General features: G+C 43.9%; 1 protein-coding gene across 2 annotated transcripts in view; it reads left to right on the forward strand.

Annotated features, from left to right (window-relative positions):
• The first annotated feature begins 15,174 nt into the window (after window positions 1-15,174).
• The window catches only part of RAB17 (RAB17, member RAS oncogene family), a 114,180-nt gene continuing 109,200 nt past the window's right edge, over window positions 15,175-20,154 (forward strand). The window contains exon 1 of one of the 2 annotated variants that reach the window (XM_085645084.1): window positions 15,175-15,306. The gene's annotated coding sequence lies outside the window, so the exon portion shown is untranslated. Of the gene's footprint in view, window positions 15,695-20,154 lie in introns of both variants that reach the window. The other variant, XM_085645082.1, reaches the window with a different exon arrangement.

Below are 20,154 nucleotides of genomic sequence, written 5' to 3' on the forward strand. Positions count from 1 at the left end.
AATAAACCCAAAAAAAAATTAGTGAAAATTTAGCCCCATTTTAGGAGAAATTGGAAATGTCTTTTCCCCTTTACACAACATTAAACACCAGTCACTCTTTCATCATCCCTTTTTGTCTCTAAGTAAACACTCTCCCTCAATTCTTCCAGTTCAATTTCTTGAGGTTCTCTCTTCAACCTCTTGTTTTTCTTTTCTTTATTCAATTTCTTCCTCCCTCCCCTGTTTTTACAACACACACACACCAATCTTATTATTAATAAAGCCACAATTATACAAGACAAGGGAAACAATATTCTACCTATAATAGTACTACCTATTTTTGTAATAAAATCCTTAACAGCTATCATTTTATTAGCTATTTTAGTCCATAAACTCTCAGCTTCAAGTGGTACTAATTCTTCATGCAAATCAGTAATATTTTTGATATAGACCTTTAGGTCTTTGCTTTCGTCTGGAATGTAAGTGCAACAATGTTGAACTTTCAGCATTCCACAGACTCCACCCTCCTTGGCCAATAGAATATCAAGGGCAAGTCGATTTTGCATAGACATGGCACGTACGGCACTTAATTCCGTATTTACCAAAAGAAACCCTCCAGCGGTATTTGTCGATAAGCGATCAACCACTGTAGACAGTTTCCGAATTCCATAAGCATTCAAAGAAATTCCCACTGCTGGAATCAAAACCCCAAAAATATCACCCACTATTTCAGCCCAAGTTTCTCTCTTAAAACGCATTAGTAAGTTAATATGTTCTACATCTGTTATTTTATCTATATGAAAAATCTTTGGAAAAACTAGGCCCACATAACATGTGCCATACCAATGGTCAGGCAACTTGTAATAAGCCTTATTCCCACAAACATAATATACTCCTGGAAAAATTGTATCTTCTCCACCTCTGAAACCCCAACCTGTTGCAATGAAGTATGTATCATGGCACTCACTAGTCCCGACAAAATATGTATCATATTGGGATTTCCTCCTTGTAATACAAAGTTTACCCTTCTGTGGTGCATCTAGAGCTAAAGTTGGACTAGCCCCATTCTTCAACTCTTTTCCCATCTCAATGTCCCAAATTGTCTCACTCACTTTATATTTCCCTGCTTTCTCATGCATGTTCAATCTCCTTTCCTCTACCATATCCAGGAAAGCTTTCTCCTCACCTTTCAAACTGCAAGTTAAATTATTCTTAAAAATGTAATCTAATGTCAATCCTTTTTCTTCAATAAAAATCTCACCAAAAGTATTAGCTTCTTTAGCTGGATTCAGCTCTTTGTTCATTGGCAAGTGCCCAAAAATACTATCTCTGTTAGACATCTTATAATCTACTTTCCCTAACAAATAAAAAACACTACTTAAAATACTACAAGAAATACCATATGTAGCTGGTAAATGATGATAAGTAACACCCTCTGAAACGGATGCAGGTAATTGCATACAGACGTAGCAATCCCTTACTTCCATTGTTTTCACATATTCATATAACAGTTTCGAAAAAACATTACTAGAAAAATTATTAATTGACCTATCTTTGTGTATGTAAGTATTACTAATTCTAATTGGAAGTACTTTTTGTGAATTCTTCTCTACATTTGTCACATTCTCTGTATGCATTTCAAACTCTACTTTAAAAGTAACTAATAAAACTAAAACACCCCATAGAAGCATTAATAATCCAGTACAGCAGCAGCACATCCTACACCACCTCTTAAAGAAGGCACATCTATTTCTATTATCCTCTATGTTAGCCATTTTAGTTTAGCCTCTACTACTCCACTACTGTTTGAACTTTTTCAATTTCAATTCTTCAGCAATTCTTCAGCTTTCAGTTTATCCAAATGATGTCTTTGTTCACTCAATCCAAGTGAATCCTTCTTTTACTCAGTTTGGATACTTGTCATTCTTCACTTCAATTTCTTCAACATCAAATTGTATTAGATCTCCAACATCAAAATCTTCAGTACTCGACTCTTCTCCAATGTCAGTCAAGAGTACTTTCAGAATTTCACCAGTATCTTCCTCAACCACTTCTCTCAAGATCTCTTCCGGATTATCTCGAGTCACTGCTTCTTCTTTTCCTCCTTCAGACAGTGCCACATAAGACCATTCCGGTGATCTGTACTTTTGGTTGGGTTTTCTTACTCTTTTTATTTCCACTGGTTCATTTGACTCCTTTGATTCTTCTCCTTCAGCTTTTGAACTTTGACTCGAAACTTCATTCACTTGTTCAGCTTTCGACGTATTTGCTCTTATTATTTTGTATCTCAGCCTCTTAACTCTGTTGTTAGGCCAACGGTCTCCTCTTAACACCTTTTTCGGCTTTATTTCTTTATTACTTCTTTCTCCAATCCAAGTTCTCTTTCTCAGAACTCGACCCTCTGTTTGTTCATCTTCATCATCTGTTTCAAGTGCCTCTTGTTTCCGCTTTCCTGCAGCTCTCTTCTTTTCCACAGATTTTTTCACCACTGTTTGAGACTTCCCTACTCCTGTCCCTCCTCGGGTCTCCGACACGCAATCTTCTTGCTGTCTACTTGTCCCTTCACCTGGCTCATCAAGAATGTTCCCTACACCTCCTCGGGGATCTTCCGCAATCTGTCCCTCTCTATCTTCTTCTGACCCTACTTCTTCAAGTATAATCTCAAGTGGTTCTTCAATCTCCTCCTCTTCTGATTCAGGAGTAGTCTCTGTGTGATTTCTCTTTTCTTTTCTTTTTCCTTCACTGCTGTTTGAAACTTCAGGCTCTTTTACAGAATTTGATCTCTTCTCTGATACTCGCAGTGGTTCATTCGAAGCTCTCCTTACTTCTTTCCCCACTGATTCTGTATCTTCATCATCGCTGGAATCTGACTCTTCAAAATACTCTTTACCAGTCCCTTCTTTCGGGTTCGGAACTCTCAGAGTATGACTTGCATGTACCCAGTGCTTCACTCCAGCACACTTTACTGCAGTCGTCGTAGTCAGAATAACTTGTCTTGGCCTTCCCCACCTTGGAATCAAGCAATTTCTTCTTCTGTGAACTTTTATCCTCACCCAGTCTCCTGGACTCAGATCATGGGCTTGCTTCTTCTCAAGTGTGGTAGCTTCTTCTCCAACCTGGTGAAACACAGAATGAACTGCGTCAGCCAGGCCTTTACAGTAATCCAAAATCATGATTATCTCGTGCGGACTCAAACCAGTAGTTCTATCTGGAGTAGATCTCATAGTCATCAGAACTAGAGGCAAAACATCTGGCCATTTCATGCCAGTGGCTAAGCACATTTTTCCAATTCTATTCTTGATTGTGCCATTAATCTGCTCAATCACACCAGAAGCCTCTGGTCGGTATGCACAATGTAGCTTCTGCTGTATTTTCAATGCTTCACAAATCAAACCCATGAGTTCATTTTGAAAGTGTCCACCTCTATCAGACTCAACTGTTACTGGAAACCCGTACCTAGGAATCAACTCCCTTAACAGTAATTTTGCCACTGTTAATCCATCATTTCTTCTAGTCGGGTAAGCTTCCACCCACCTTGAAAACAAACAGACTACCACTAGAACATACCTCAGTCTGTTTACTTGGGGCATCTCAATGAAATCAATCTGCATTCTTGTAAAAGGACCTCCTTCTCTGCCTATTGTTCCCAGACTCACCACTGTCTTTTTCCCAGTGTTAAATTGCTGACAAACTAAACACCTCTGACAGATGCTTTCTGCAATTGTCCTAAACTTTGCATTGTACCAGGTCTGCTTGAACGACCTAACCATCGCGTCCCTCCCCAAATGTCCCTGGCCATGATACATCCTTGCCATTGACGACAAGATGGAGTTGGGCATTACTGGTCTGCCATCTCTGTAGACCCAAACATGGTCTGTTTCTCTTGGAGCACATCCTGCCTTAATCCAATCTTTTTTCTCTTCCTCTCCTGCCTCATCTTGCAACTGTTTCACTTCATCCCAGGTCTCTAAGACATTAGTAAACATCACAGAGAGTAAAAGACATTTCCCCTTCTCTGTCCCTGTTGATGGACTGATTTGTTTTTGCACAATATTGTGCAACATCGTTAGCATAACGGTTTCCGACCGTTATAAAATCCTCCCCTAGTCCATGGGCAGCACATTTTACAACTGCTAACTCCTTAGGCAGCTGTATCGCCTCAAGCAATTTACCAATCATTTCAGCATTCTTTATTGGAGTTCCACTCGATGTCAAGAAACCTCTTTGTAGCCAAAGTTGGCCAAAGTCATGCACAACTCCAAATCCATACTGACTATCAGTCAATACAGTCGTCCTCAAATCTTTCCCAATTTCACAAGCTTTTGTCAATGCTATCAATTCAGCAACTTGCGCAGACTTCACTCCTTTCAATGGTGATGCTTCCATGACCTCTGAAACTTTGCATACCGCATATGCTGCACATAGCACACCATCATCATTTCTCAGGCATGATCCATCCACAAACAACACATGATCACTCTCATCCAAGGGTAGATCTCTTATGTCTGGTCTTGGTTTTGTACAGTACTCAAGCACATCCAAACAATCATGATCATCTTCCATCTTCACACCCACATTTTCAATGTCTGGCAAAAGCGTCGCTGGATTCACATTCACACATCTTTCGAGAGTCACATTTGATGCTCCCAGTATCACTTTTTTATATTTAGTCAATCGACTATGTGACATGTACTGAGTTCTGCTTCTTGTCAAAAGAATTGCCACATTGTGAGGTACGAATACCCTTACAGGATATCCCATTATGATTCCCTCACTCTGTTCCAGACTCCTGCATGTTGCAGCCACAGATTTCAGACAACCTGGTAAACCCACAGCTACAGGGTCAAGTGTCGATGAGAAGTATGCAATAGGCCTTCTCAGTAATCCATGTTTCTGAATTAACACTGAAAGTGCACATCCATTTCTTTCACTGCAGTACAGCTCAAATTCTTTCTCATAGTCAGGCATACCCAAAGCTGGAGCCTCACACATTTTACTTTTGAGCTCTTCAAATGCTGCCATTTGTTCTGCATCTAGATCCAATGGATCCGTCATTTCACTTTTTGTCAGTTTAATCAGTGGCTTTGCTATCAAGGAAAAATTAATTATCCACTGACGACAATAACCCACCATACCCAGGAACATTCTCACTTCTCTCTGGGTTTTTGGAGCTTTCATTTCTCTGATTATTCTGATCCTGTCAGTAGTCACTTTTCTCAGACCCTTTTCAATATTGTGTCCAAGATAATGCACCTCTTTCTTGCAAAACTGTAATTTGGCTGGAGATACCTTTAACCCTCCATCTGCCAGATGATTCAGTAAAGCTATAGTATCTACTTCACAAGCTTCACGTGTTTTTGATGCCACCAGTAGGTCATCAATGTACTGCACTAACACTGAACTCTCGGGCATGATCAAACTTTTCCAACGATTTCTTCAATAACTGATTGAATATCGAAGGACTCTCCGTATACCCCTGTGGGATTCGACACCATGCTAAGATACGCTGGCCAAACCTAAATGCAAAAATCGGCTGGCTATCATGATGCAATGGAATTGAAAAGAACGCATGACACAAATCAATCACTGTATACCATTCAGCATCATGTGGAATTTGATACAGGATCACTGATGGATTTGGCACAATAGGACAACATGCCACCACAATTTGATTAACTTTTCTCAAATCCTGTACGATCCTAAATTTCCCATTGGGCTTTTTTAGTCCCATTATCGGTGAATTACACGGACTACTCAGTAGTTCTCTCAGGACTCCTTGCTGAATCATTTTCTCAATTATAGGAGTTATCCCTTCAATTATTTCTGGTGTCATTTTGTACTGAGGAATGTTAGGATATGTGATTCCCTCTTTCACTGCAATTTTCACTGGATCTACATTATTCATCAATCCCACATCCTCTCCAGTAAAATCCCAAACTGTCCTTTTCACTGTGTCTCTCAGCTCTTGAGGCAAATCCTCCGGATTAAACACAGCAAATGCACCAATTAACTCACTTTCTCTATTTTCTAGAGTCACTCGGTACAAAGCATCTTCATCTGGTGTCTCAAAGGCTATTCCATCCGGTGTACAAAAAATTGTGCAGTTCATCTTGCACAACAAGTCCCTACCCACTAGGTTCACTGGACTCGTGTCACAGACAATGAATCTATGCATGTCTGAAAATTTCCCTATCTGTACTCTTACAGGTTCAGTAAGACGTGTTTTGATTTGTGTATTGGCTACACCAACTACTTGGATTGCTTCATCCGAGAGAGGAAGATTTCTAACATCTGTTGACCTGACAGTTGATCTTGTCGCACCTGTGTCTACCAAAAAAGTAACACTCTCTTCATTTATTTTCCCATCCACAAATGGTCCTGCCTGGTCTATTTCTAGAGTTGCACCAAGTATGCACTCTTCTTCCTCTCCTCGGCACCGTCAATAATCACTCTCAGACTCACTCCCTTCACTCTTTAACAAGTACTGCTGTACTTTGTTAGAACGTCTTGGTTTGTTTACCTGCTCATCATTGTAGAATCCTGAATCCTGATTATACTTTTGTAACCCTCTATTCTGCGGCAAGGGCGGTTCTGGCTCTTGACTCTGCTGTCTCACAACTTTCTGTTGTTGCTGCTGTTGATTATTTCCTTCGTTCTGCACCTGTTGATTTAAATTTTTATTTTCATTACTCACTAATGGTGGATTAGGACACTCCGATCTCCAATGCCCCAATTGGCCACAGTTGTGACAAGGGAACTTTTTCTTCGCTTCCTCAAGACTTCCTTTTCCTTTCCCTGCATATCTAGGTCTATTCCCTGCATTATTTCCTGGATTATTCGCCTGTTCTACTAACTGTGCTTCCTGTCTCTCCGCAACTTTCACTTGTGCCCACATTGCTTTCTCTTTCAGCTTTCTCTGTTTTGCTTCAATTTCATCACTGAAGTATTTTGCATGTCTCAGGATCTCATCTACTTTCTTACTCTGCCAATCCACTGTGTGCTCACGAATTCTTTCACCAATTTCAGGTCTAAGGCCATATACAAATCTGTATACAAAATGACTCAAATCTTTGTCACCCAGGTGTTCATCTCCACTGAATTGTTTAAATGCCAGTATCAGCCTCTCGTAAAAAGCATGAACTGATTCTTTCGCTTCCTGTTGTGTTCGATCTATCTTTACCCAGTCTGTCTCTTTTGCAGGTACTTTACTCTTCAGGTATACCATCACCTGATCATACTTCCTCATTACCTCTGGATCTGGTGCCCCTGTTCTTGGGTCTCCTGGATATTCCTCAATAGGCCAACTCACAACTATTTTACACTCAGTCCACAAGTCTGCTGGAACAATTATATCAAACAGACTATTCAGGTCAACCCACAGCACTTTTGACAATTTCACAAACCTATCTACCTGCCTATACCACTCGACGGGCTTTTCTCTCAATCGAGGGAAATCATTCGTAAATGATAAAATATCCTGTCTAGTCCATGGAACATGTACATATCCTCCTCCAGGTATTTCTCTCATAGGATAATTATCCACTGGTTTCTCCTTTTCCCTCACTGGAAATGCTGAATAAGTTGTTCTATCTTCAGTCTCATCTCTTTTCTTGTACCACCTATCCTTCCACTTTTCAACATCACCCCATCTTCGCAATAATGCTACCATTTCCTTAATCTGTCCTGTTCTACCAGTAGCATTCAAATTTTCAATATCCTTCTCTGTAAAATCCATCCTATAAGTTCTTTGTAAAGCCTTTACTTTATCAATGTCAACTCCCTGCTCATTCGCTATTGCTCTTAGCCTGTCATGTGTATTCCTTGCTCTCCAGGTAACACTTTTACACATAAACATTAGTTCACCATCATGATGACTCTTCAGAATCTCTGTTGGAACTGTTCCTGTGACAAGCTCTTCTAGTTCTACACGTAACTTAGCTACATCAATTACTTGTGAATCTTTATCTTTTTTCTGTAGAACCTTCATCCAATCATTCAAATCATCAACTGTTATTTCAGCAGTTTTTCTCACTGGAACCACTCTTTTTTGCGGTTCTAAAATCGGCATTCCTGAACAACTAGCTTCACTAGCATCCAATATTTCACTACATGTGTCATGTCTTGATTGTCTCAGGTCATTTCTTTCTGCTCTTTTGCCTGAATCTCCTGAAGGACCAACTGAATTTGTCAGATTATTCCCAACATATGGAATCACCAGTCCATTCTCACCTGTCCTCTGTTTGTCAAACACAGGCATAACTGGACCTATTGTTACAGGCACCGTAACAGCTTCTAGATTCTTCGTTAACTCCCTAATCTTCTCAGTCAACTCTGTTGTAGTTCTGGCTAATTGTCTGGCATTCTCATCAAGGTAATGATCACTTCTCACCTCAGGTGTCTCATTTTCTGTCTCACTAATACAAACTGTATCTCTTATCGGGGAAACAACTGGTGTACTTTTGTCCGGTTCTGGTCTATATGGAGGTGGTCTTTTGTAAATCATGTCATTCAAGACCTCATCCTCATACTCATTAACTCCATATTTTCTTATTTCTGACTCAGGAACCCTTTCTGCTCCTCCTTCAACTGTTCTCATCGGATATAATCCCTCTGACATACTAACATCTCGCCACCTTTTCATTCGATCATGATGAGTCTCACGATCATGTCTCCTCCCAAACATATACCTATAGTACCCTCCTGATCTTTGTTTCTCTCTCTCATGTACTTCCTCTTCCCATTCCACTGAAGCCTCGAACTGTGTAGGTCTCGGTTTCGGGTCAAGACATAGCATCTTTTCCCGTAAATTTCTCAACACGGCCAGATTAAATGAACCATGTTCTGGAAAAGCTAGAACACCATCTTCTTTAGTATACCTAACCCAATTCTCCAACCATATACAGGTATGAAACCCATGTCTTGCAGCCATGAAGGATGCAGGTGTTTTCGGTGGAGGTAACAACTCGCCCTCTCTTGTCTTAACATCTTTATCCTTGCTAAACCACTTTTTAACTTTACCAAAAAATGTTTTCTTCTTTTTCTCTTCCTGGTAATACATTTTAGCGTTTACAAAGAACTCTCTACTCTTTCCGTATTATAAATATACAATACGAATTTTCAACCAATTGCAGCGCGACTCACACTAACGCACCAATCCTGGAACGTCTACGTCACTAAATAACTCTTCCAATCCTTGCGCGGCTCACACTAACGCACCAATCCTAGCGCGAGCACTATTCTGATCTATTATCCAATCAGAGCGCGGTCTTACTGACGTCAACAGTCGCTGCAGTTTGTCTCCTGTCTTCTGTCACTCGTCTACCCCTCCTTTACAAACTCTTTTCAGTAGACTTTGTGTCAAAATTTCTACAAAATCTATTAGTTACAACATAAAAACATCTCCATTGTCTGCTTCGCTAACCACAGAATAGTAAAAGAGAGTCTATTTCATAAGAAACCTTTCATTGACACAGTAGCACTTCTACTACTCTGCCCTACTAACATACATTCATTAACTGTTTCCTCTAGGACTTGTCCAAAGAGTCTTACAATCAACTAAATGTACAAACATTCACGCACATTCATACAAAGGAAATATAGTACATACACACAGAATCCTGCTTCCCGAGAACAGACAATCTGCTCCACTACAGAATTATAACACACATTAACTAAGCAAGCTTTCTTTGCCCAGTTCTTCAAATAAGCTAAGAGAATACCTATTACTCCTCCCGCGATAAGCTTTAACGGAAATCCTTACGGATCCCTGGGACTTAAGACCAGAGTTTCACAGATAACCTTCACTATCATACACACTCCTTATAGACCAGAAATATCTAATAGTAACATACGACGATGTCACTAATTCCGAACTCAGACAATGTGACGCGCAACTTCAATTGTCACACGTTATTCCTCACCATTCCGTCTTTCCCGAGAGCAGCATTTACTTCCCTCTGCCCTACTACGGAACTGCTACAGCTTCCAAGTTCCAGAAGCACTACATATAACTCAACATTACGACTCCAACATATAGTATTAGTACATATACCAACATGAACCAATAATCAATAATCAATAAAAACAATCTTATCTAATCAAGACAATCATCAAAAACCATCAATCTCTGCTACCAGGAAATTGATAGAGATCAGGGTGTGTACAATATTCCCACTACCACGGATAGAGTAATCTCACAGTTACACGCACATGTATACATCATACGCTAGGGCCCATTTCACTAACATACGCTCAAATACTCTACCAGCAATAAACCTGTGGAAGGAAAACACTCCTAACACCCTGCATCTATACCGAGGTCGATAAGACCTAGTTTTTGTGACTGTCCTTAAGCATAATCTATACAATATATATAACAATGATCAATAATGCAAACCCAATAATTGACAAGAAAGAATATCCAACACCATGTTTAAAATTATATTGCTTTATCTAAATTAGTCAAAGGAAATCAATCAGAGTAAATCATTTCTCATAGTTACCTATTCTAGCTAAATGTCAGAACGGGTCAGGACAAGTCTCTCGGTAAATGTCTCTCAAGACGAAGTCCCTTCAGCATCAATCCTCAGCAACGCAGATTCGGTACGCGGCAAAGGCAAAATGGCAAGTGGCAAAAAACCCTCTCTAGGCTAACATCTCTTATAGTCTCTAAACAATAGAAAGATACATTGAGAACATAGAAAAAAAACTATAATGTCCGCCGGACTTGCTGAGCAGAGCGAGAAGGAAAGGATGTAACATTGCTACATTTGAGAATCTCCGCTCAGGAAAAATACACATAATGAAAACTACGGAACAGGAACCAAGAAAATAAAACATGTATCGCAATTATCCTGCTTCTCCTCGGCCATCGAGCCACAGTTCAGAGCTTCTCTCTAAGGCTCCTTTGTTTCCCAAGGCTGCCAAGGACACTTTCACTTCTCTTGGAGACTTCCCAAAAACTGCTGCTGTCCTCATGGAAAGTTTTTCAACAAGGACCATGGTCAGTTAGCTTCAGAACCATTTCCAGCAGGGGTCTCCCTCGTCACAGTTTTCATATTATAAATCACAGCCAGGCTCATAATTCGGCCATCTTTTCTTAGGCCAACATAGGCCTTAATAGACCATCTTAATTAAAAAGAGACAAAAACAACGTTACCACAGCATAGTGATTAAACAGTGTTAACCCCACTAATACCCTTATGTGTATGCATTTATCTAGCACTTGCAACATAGAAAAGCATTAATTCAGAAAGCGTTTTGTGCTCAAAAATAAACAGCACATAGCAACGTTTAAACATGAAAACACGCACGTTATTTTTAATCAGCATATTTATGCACACTCACGTGTAACTCTCTCTTGTTAGGACAAACGGATTGATTAATATAAACGCACTTGCACAAGACAAATAATTAATTATTAATTATTAATAAATTAATACAACGAATAGACATGCCAGAGCTTCAAAAACCCCAGAATTTTCAAACTGAAAACTCTGCTCCAGCACTAGCAATGACATTGCGGATGCATTGTCTCGTTCGCAGTGGCAGCGTTTCCGAAGGTTGGCGCCCGGAGCGGAGGTTGTCAAGACCAAGGTGCCGGAGGGTATCTGGAGCTGGGGGGAGGGAGAGTGGTGAATTTGGTGGAGAAGTCTGTTGCTGAGTCCACAGAGTCCACACGGCGGGCGTATCGGTTGGCCTGGGTGGAACTGGGGGCGTTTCTGTGATGGTCGCGGGATGCTTGGCGTATGTCTCAAAGGGAGTGTGAGGAGGGGGTGATGCGGTACGTGTTGCATTGCATGGCCAGGGGTTTGTCGCAGGTGACGATTGCAGGGAAATTGGCGGGATTTCTTTCTATGGTATGATTTATTTGGGTTTTGATCCAGCCAGGAGTGAGTTGCTGAGTAGGATGCTGAAGGGCTGGGTCAGGGAGCGGGGGGGGCGGGGGAGTGTGCCTGTGCGTGAGGCGATCACCTTTGAGTTGCTGGAGGATATCCTGGCGGAGTTGAATGGTTGTTGTTACAACACAGCCGAGGTAGCGTTGTTCCGGTTGTGCATGACTTGGATGTTCTTTGGGGCTTTCCGGGTTTCGGAGGTGTTGGGGGGTAGGGGTGCGACAGGGATGAGGTTTGAGGATGTTCGTTTGGACGGGACGCGTTTGGGAATCTGGCTGGGACGGTCAAAAACGGACCAGGCTGGAAGGGGAGTGTGGGTGTGGTTGTGTGAGTCGGGGGGGGGTGGGAGTTTGCCCGGTGCGTGAATGGGGCAGTTTTTGTGGGCAGGCCGGCCGGAGGGAGGGTGAGATTTTCTGTCATGCCTCCGGGAGGAGGGTCACGGCTTTCCAGCTGCTGGCGGTATTGCGCATGGCCTTGCGGCGCCGCGGTAAAGACCCGGCTGGGTATGGGACGCACTCCTTCCGGATCGGCGCGTCGACGGCAGCGGCGCGGTTGGAGTGGTCCTGGGACAAGATACGTAGGATTGGTAGATGGAGGTCGCGTTGTTGTGAGCGGTACGTCCGAAAGTAGGGCAGAGGGGGCGCGTTGGCTGTTGGCGCGTGTCTGTTGTATTTCGTGTTCTAATTTCATTTTTCTTTGCAGGTTGTGTTGGGGGTCCGGGAGCCAAGACGGTTACCTGGATCGTCGGTCATTCGTTTGTGCATTGGGCATCCAAGTATTCCGACAGGCAGGTGTACGGTCGTAACCTGGGCCTGAGAAGCAGCAGTCACAAGGTATTTTGGTGGGGCAGGAGTGGGATGCGCTGGGGAGAGTTGTTGCCCTGGCTGACCAAGAAAGTTTCACAGAGAGGCTGTCCGGACATGCTCGTCATCCATTTGGGGGAGAACGACCTAGTGAAGCAATCGGGGGTGTCACTGCTTTATTTGATGCAACGGGACTTGGAGGCGATGAAACGCAATCTGGCTGGCGCCTGTATTGTGTGGACTGAGTTCATTCCTCGACGGATCTGGAGGGGGGCATTGAAGCCCGCAGCGGTGGAACGAGCCCGGAGGAAGCTGAATAGGGCAATACGGGTTTATTGTGAGAACACTGGGGTCAAAGTGCTGGCGCACACCGGACTGCGGCTCGAAGAGCCCTTGCTTTTTAGGGACGATGGAGTGCACCTTTCGCACATAGGCAACGCGTACTATATGATGGAGTTGAGGGATTTCATCAGTGGTTTGTGGAATGAGTCGATTTGGTGTCGGAGAGAGTGAGGGCGAAAGGTGCACTTGTGAGGGGTGGGGCAGGTAACCGCCCTCCGGGGGTTCCCTGGTTGGCGAATTGGGGAGGGGGGAGGAGTCCATGATGGGCATACTCACCCTTCCGGGGAGGGGGATACTGGTGAAAGGTGGGGGTGCGTCAGATCAGTGTACGATGAATGGAGATGATGGAGAAGTTTGGAAGAGAAGTGAGGAAGCGAATGGGATAGGTGAGGAGGTGCTGTGTGAAGTGGGGATGGAGTAACTGGAGTCTGGGAGAGTATGGAAAGTGAGAAGTTATGTTGTTGGGGATTGTTGGGGGGTTTGTGTTATGTTTGGTTATGATTGTCCAACCCTGTCCTAATAAAATGGCCTTTTACGCTAACTTACCTGGCGTGGACTGATTATTGCGCGATGCGGCCCCCGGGGGAAGAAAGGTCAACGGACTAGTCTTCCCCCGGGGATTTCGCGCAATGAAAGGACAGGGGATGAAGGGGTGGGATTAGGGGTGGGGTCAGCAGGGAAAGGTTAAAGGGGCTGGGAGAGGAAGTCCTTCCTCTTCCTTCCCCAGCGCCTCAGGGAGCAGTTAGGCGAGCTTTGGCCACCCGCCCACCCTGCAGTCGTGGGACTCGATTTCGGGTGTTAAGTTTTATCAGCGTGCCAGTTTAGGACGGGTTGGGAGAGTGAGGAGCGAATTGGGGAGGGGGGAGGAGTCCATGACGGGCATACTCACCCTTCCGGGGAGGGGAATACTGGTGAAAGGTGGGGGTGCGTCAGATCAGTGTACGATGAATGGAGATGATGGAGAAGTTTGGAAGAGAAGTGAGGAAGCGAATGGGATAGGTGAGGAGGTGCTGTGTGAGTAATTGGAGTCTGGGAGAGTATGGAAAGTGAGAAGTTATGTTGTTGGGGATTGTTGGGGGGTTTGTGTTATGTTTGGTTATGATTGTCCAACCCTGTCCTAATAAAATGGACTTTTACGCTAACTTACCTGGCGTGGACTGATTATTGCGCGAATACTCACACCTGGGTATACGCTTGGGAAGCTGCGGTTATTTTAGGAATTCTGTGTACATTAAAAAAAATGTCATAAATGTTCACAAACCGTCAGTTTAAGACTACGTGAGTATTTGTTTATTTTTGATAACTCCGTGTAGGTTAAACCGTCCTGGTAATACACATAAGCTATTACTTCAAATATAGTTTCGCTCTAGTATAACATAACTCTTCTGCGTTATTCTGGGCATTGGGTTTCAAGGATTCTCTGTATATCTTTCACCGGCTCCGGCCTCTTTTAACATAATTTGATGTGCCCTTTCATAGAATTGTGCACTTTCACAGACATTCTTGGCTTTTGTATTAAACAATGCAAGTAATTTATAAAAGAATGTTGTCTTTTTTTTAAGGCGCGATCCGCGCTCTTGTTTTAAACGCCTATAAGCAGTTTCTAAAAACTCTCTGTACTTTGTATCGAACTTTGTGGAATGCTTTTAAGAATATTGCAGGAATTCTCCTTTTGCATTTTGATTAGCAAATGACACTGAAATCTGCAGACAACTCTAGTAAAACATGTATACGTTTATGTGGGAGACTCAAATGTCACATTTTCCCACTAAAATGTCAACAGTGCCCATTTAGCTTCAGTCAGTACATAGACCCTGCATATTACGTAACGCAGGTCGGGGGTACTTATGTTGTAATCGTTGTAAGACTAAAACCCAGCTAAAACGTACGTTGCAGAAATAACTCCACAGGAGGCCTTGAACCCACAGAGCTAACTACCCAGTACTGCTAGAAGCAGTTGCCTCCTGCTCACTATTAGCACCGTTGGGGGGTCCTTTTGCGTCTGTTTGTTTTTTGAGATAATAATGTTGTGAGTAGAGATTACGGCTCTGAGGACAATGGTGCCCTGTTGTCAGGCCCCACGCCTCGCCCGCATTCTTGGCCTAGCAACATGTTTATTATCTGCTTTCGGAATCGGATTAATGCTGCTCCCAGCCCGTGCCCTGCGGGCACCTCATTCCCTTCCGTGTTGATGAAAGGACTTTGAGCCCGAATACGGCCCATCTCCTGGTTGGAGGGACCCCGTCCGAGGTGCAGTTGGAGCCAGTAGGCGTCGATCGGGGCCTGCGGTATATTGCTTGTTGGTTAAGTGGCATCACCTTCCCTGTGCCCGGAAGTCTGTCTCTAGCCCCTCCCCCGCACTTCTCTTCCCTGTGCCATGCAGGCCCACGCGCCTTGCTCGCCCTGTTCCTTGCCCTGGACCTGATTGACCTATATCCGGCCTGCCCCTGCCATTGACCTGCCTGGACATCTGTGCCTGGCCTCCCTCGTCCTTTGTTCCTGCCGTGCTTGGGTTATCCCGTTCCTGGCCTGTTCTTTCCTCTGCCTGGCTGGGTCCATCCCGGGGCTCTCTGGGTGTTCCCTTTTGTTGAAGGCGGACAGGCACTGTTGTTGTCCATGAAGGGTTAAAGCTGAAAGAGTTCTTTCCATATGTGTGACAGGAGCCTGGACTTTAAGGTAAGGCGAGTTAGGATCATTGAACCCCTCCCACTGCTCTTTCAGGACAGTAAGTCACTGAATGAGAAAAGGGAGAGTTTACCTGTATCGTTAGTAGGCTGCCTGGATAAGGAGTGATTAGTAATTTGAATAGCCAGAGCTTTAAATGGGATGAAAAAATTGGGGGTCTCTCAAAGGGGCGTGGCCGATGTAATTAAGGGCGTGGATTAAAAACACCTCAGCTAAAAACCTGTGCTTAGCAGGCAGAGTGTGCCGCCTACTGGTATTTTGCTGCTTTTGTTATTGCACTTAGATAAATAATACAACAAGTAACTTTACACCTACAACAAGTCAGGACTATTGGCTTTGTCAATGGTTGTTAGTTGCGTAAGATAAATAAGTACTAACAATGGCTTCGTTGTTTATAATATTGAAAATGCTTCAGTTCTGAAATGAGACTGTGAAAGAACTATAAGGGTGGCACTGCTGCAGAGTTGAGATTTTTTTTCCACCCTGAGGGTGAGGGCAAAAATGGAAAGCTGGATAGGGACCAGTCTCAGCATCTGCTTTTTAGAACTGCTGGTGCTGAGCACCGGTAGGATCCGGCCCACTTAAAGCCCTGGTAACGGCTAAGCTCCTATTCCTCACGCAGGTAAGTAGTTTCGCATTTGAGAATTTCTTGGCAACAGTGCAGGAATTGGAAAACAATTCACTCCGGACCCCATACCCAGTGCTTTAAATGGAAAAAAAATAAGTGCAGGTACTCACCTAAAGGAGCAGTGGGCGGAGTTTAGGGAGGAGCTAAGGTGGGACAATGGGCGGGGTTAGCTTTGTGACTTTGCCAAGGTTGTATGCACAAAATCTGCATGCTTTGTTAGAAAGTCGGATGTATCTGTCCATTAGTTATCTCACTAATAACTATATATATGGCACTTACTGATAAGTGTTTTTTACTACCCAAAGTAACCTTTTTTTTAGCATCCTTAAAATAAGAAAAGATTGAGGAAATAACAGCGAGGTTCTAAATATATGCCTTCTTGTTTGTAGGCAGGTCCTTGCTGCAGGGTCATAACTCACTAAGCTATATTACATGGATCTTAACTTTTGACCTGCAGGTAACACAAGGCTCTATTCAACAAAAACAGTAATGTTTTGATTTGTTCTGCATTCCGTCCATCAATTGTGTGTCTTCAGCTCAGTTTGTACAGCACACACTAGCTATTTATCACGATAACCATAAAGGAAATGTGACGTCATCAAATGTCATGCTGTGAAGAAAGGCGCAGCAAGATACTGTAAGGTGACCAGTAGAAGCTCCATAGTTTCTTTTGTGCGTTCGTATGCGTTTGGTATGTGTTTAATTGTATGTTTGCATGTTGTGTGTGTGTGTGTGTGTCTACCGATGGAATGTGTGTGCTGTGTGTCCGTGCGGGTGGTTTTCGCAAGTGTTTGCGTGTGCGTGCTTGGGCATGAATCTTTGGTGCATGTACAGCTGTGCAGAATGTACTCATCCGTGTCTGTGCATTATGGTCTGTGTGCATGTATCCATTACTGCGTTGTGTGCGTCACCACTGTGTTTGCCTACGGTGCGTGTCTATTTGTGGAGTGTGTGTTTTATTTGTGCAACAGTAAAATCGAGAATTTCATGAACATTTATTTTAAAAAAAATGTTAGTAAAATTGAAGGGTATCCGAAGAGTGTCTTCTTCCCAGTGAGCTGTGTTCATTCCTGTGACTCATTCTGAAACAGCAGCCAGAGTTCAGTGCCTTCCTCCAGCACCTACTTGTTTTCTCAACCACGTGCACAAACACTTGGCACTTATCCGATATAAAGAAACACGTTTCGTAATTTTGAAAGCCGTGCCTCGTCGTCCCTCTACGTGAGTGTACACATTCTGGAAGGAGTTACTGTTACTCGTATTAGGCATTATTATACTTTACAGAAAGAACACATTTCACAACAATATAGAGTTTTAGAATGAAGAGGGACACTGGCAGGGCCGGACTGGGAACCAAAACTGGCCCTGACAAAGTGCTCGGCTGACCATCAACCACCCCCCCCACCCCCACCCCCCCTGTTGGGGGTGCCGCAGAGCTCTTTGCCAGGGCCAGTTTTGGACCTATTTTGTTACAGGGCCGATAAACGGCCGTGTAACAAAACCGGCCCCCAGGGGCCCAAAACCGGCCCCCACCCGTGCGGCGCACCAGGGTATTGCCCGGTGCCCGCTACGGCCAGTCCGGTCCTGGACACTGGAAATATAGATCAAGTAGTAATGGTAGCCAGTGAAAAACTTGCTTAATAAGAGCTGAAGAACGGTGCCCTCTGGTGGATCATACACCCAGGGCAGGCCAGCGAGGCCTGCACCCGGGAGGGGTCCGAGGCCGAGACGGGCAGGCCAGCTGGCGCCTGTCCTCAGATGCGCTTAAAAATGGTCCGCTGTTAAATAACACTCAGTGGATATCACTCCCACAGCCATAAACCAGCTTTTAAGTGAAATGCTGCTGGAATATTCAATCCTGAACAGTGCGTGTCACCGACACCCATTTGATTTTACAGCACCCTCTCAGCCCCACTGTGAAAAGAACAATGGATAAGATAACCACTCTTCAAACCCTCCCCCCCACCACCCCACTCTGATGACTTCCAAACTTCCAAAGCAGCTCACACTGGTTCCTGGTGACAAGAGCTCCCATGATTAATTCCGTGCAGTGCTTGTTAAAGGTGCTGCAGATGTATCAGTGGAGGGATAAAGGAAGCGCTGCCTGGATTGAAGTCAGGCCCCATGAGTACCCGTACTCTCTTCGTTCTAGGAAAAGTGCCGGTACTCAAGGGGAGAAAATGAAAAAGTGCCGGTACTCAGTACCGGTGAGTACCGGCCCATTTAAAGCACTGCCCATACCTTGGGGGTCAAGGTGTGGCAGACGAAAGGGGGTGGAGTCACAAAGGGCGGAGCTTGAAAAGCAGAGTCCACAGTCAACTTATACATTTATTCAAAAAAGATCTGCTTAAAGAAACTGGCGAAAGGGACTAATGTGACAATACATCTGTTGTAGTTTACTTAATTAGTCACAAAGGGACTGCATTTAAAAATATTTGGCAGGCTGCCGCTGAGTTCTTTATACGCCCAGCAACTGCGAGGGCTTTATAATGTTACTAGTATGGACGAAATGTGATTCTTACTGCTTATGAGCCTCATTATGTTATGTAACATTTCCTGTACATTTATTTTCACACTCAAATAAAAAAATTACTTTAGTAGGTGCCATTTAAATCATTAGTTGTATACTTACTCAAACACACACAAAACCCCTGCATTCTTACTTTTTATGCACATTTCTTACATGGGGCGTTGAACACAATTAAAACCAGACCTCCAAGTCAGAGCTTCTCTAGAGTACTTGTAAAATGATCAACTGTGCGCCTTTGTTCCCTTCCATTGCACTGGCATCTAGGTGTTAGGCGCTAGACGCTGTCAGCACAGTGATGCTTGAGCAAAAGAAAGATTGATGTTTTGGGCCCAGCCGGAAGTGAAACAAGCATTGGCATAGCCAATAGGTCTCGCTTTTGGGACCTTATAAGTGTTTAGCCATGCAACAGTTGCATAACAAAATACTTATAAAGGTCCACGCACCTGCACTGTAGCTCTAGGCTACAGTGGTAGCACTTTTTTGAGCCCTCACAAAAAGTCTCGCCAGTCCAGCGCATGCGCTGGGTCAGGCGAGATCTAAAAATTAAATCTCCGGCGGAATTGTGTCCCTTGTCGGAAAATGACACAATTCAGTATATTTCTCTGGGACTAGAAATAGGTGCTTCAAGCGGAATCCGGCGGGGTCCACCTACTTTCCAGCACTGATGGGTAATGTGCGTGAGTGACAACAGTCATATATATAGGTAGATAGGTGTGAGTGGCGACACGAGCCACTGTTCACTAGTGAGTGGGTGGGCCTGATGTGTGCAGTGCACTGAAGGCAATGCTCACTAAACGATGCGAGGTGTACACAGTGATACCGGTTTCTGTTAATTAGTGAGTGCCTTGGTCAGGTGTGCCCAGTGACAGTGAAATATGTTCCAGGGCGCGCAGCAGGCATAGGGGCGGTAACAGCTTCTTATCCACTAGTGAGTGTCAGATAGGCATCGTGAAAGTAATCGCTGCTCACTAGGGAGTGCCTGATCTACTAGACTCTAGTGAGTGGCTATGTCAGGTGGGTGCAGTGAAAGCAAGTGATGCTCACTAGTGCTGGCCAAGGTCACACAACAACAACAGATGCTCACTAATAGGTGGCCGGATTAGGTGTGTGCAGTGACAGTAGAAGCGGCTGCACACTGGTGGTATCCGGTCAGGGTGTCCATAGCAACCGTACGCTGCTCACTAGCAGCATCTGGGCCGGCCTGGACCAGATGTCTACAGTGGCCACAACCACTGTTCACAAGTGCACCGACAGGAACTGCAGAGCACTATTGAGCGCCTGAGCCAGATGTGC

Source organism: Triturus cristatus, chromosome 3_1, assembly GCF_964204655.1.
Source record: "Triturus cristatus chromosome 3_1, aTriCri1.1, whole genome shotgun sequence".
NCBI lineage: Eukaryota > Metazoa > Chordata > Amphibia > Caudata > Salamandridae > Triturus > Triturus cristatus.